Raw genomic sequence first — 857 nt, forward strand, 5'->3', positions numbered from 1 at the left:
TTTTTTTTTTGCAACAAAGGTCTTGTGACATTTTTTTGTAACAAAGGTCTTGTTGCATTTTTTTGCAATATGCATCTTGTTCACTGTTTCAAATAGCCCGCTATAGCTCCGCTATAGCACGCTATAGCGTTTACAAAGGGTCTTGCGCTAAGAGACTTTGGTCCAAACAAATGAACAAACATTTTAAATAGCGCGCTATAGCTCCGCTATAGCACGCTATAGCATTTGAAAGAGGTCCGGCGCTAAGATGCTTAGCGCGCTATTTAAAACTTTGATCTTGTTGCATATTTTTTTTATGTCTCCACGTTTTTGCAACATCGGTGTTGTTGCGGAAGGTACTTTTGCAACATGGATGTTGTTGCAGAAAAATTACAGTAAAGATGTAGTGGCGGGCCACGCATAGGACACACGTCACACGCTCAAGGCGGCGGGCGTGCGGTGTTGGATCAGCCCTGCTGTTCACAAGCTTTTCCCTCTTCCAAAGCAGATCTCGGGATAATCGAACAACACACACGAGTATGAGAATGCTGCCAAAAACTAATACATGTAGGCCTGAAAACAGGACACGACACGCACTAGGACAACTAGGCTCGACGACAACGCCCTCAGGAGGGAGAACGGCGCTACGCGTGGCTGTTGCCGAGTCCAAGAAGGACAGATGTCTACACCTGAAACCCTGGCACGGGAAAGGAAAACAACAACGACGACCTCAAGTGGTGAGCGGCGTCCACAAGCGTCACCGGCGCCGGCGCCAAAGCGTGGAACTTTCGCTCGGCAGCTCACCCATGCCACGGTGAGGAACCGAGAACCACCGTGACGAGCACAAGCATCAAGTTACATATCTGGACATTGCTACT

The sequence above is a fragment of the Triticum aestivum genome, chromosome 3A (assembly GCF_018294505.1).
Source record: "Triticum aestivum cultivar Chinese Spring chromosome 3A, IWGSC CS RefSeq v2.1, whole genome shotgun sequence".
NCBI classification, from domain to species: Eukaryota; Viridiplantae; Streptophyta; class Magnoliopsida; order Poales; family Poaceae; genus Triticum; species Triticum aestivum.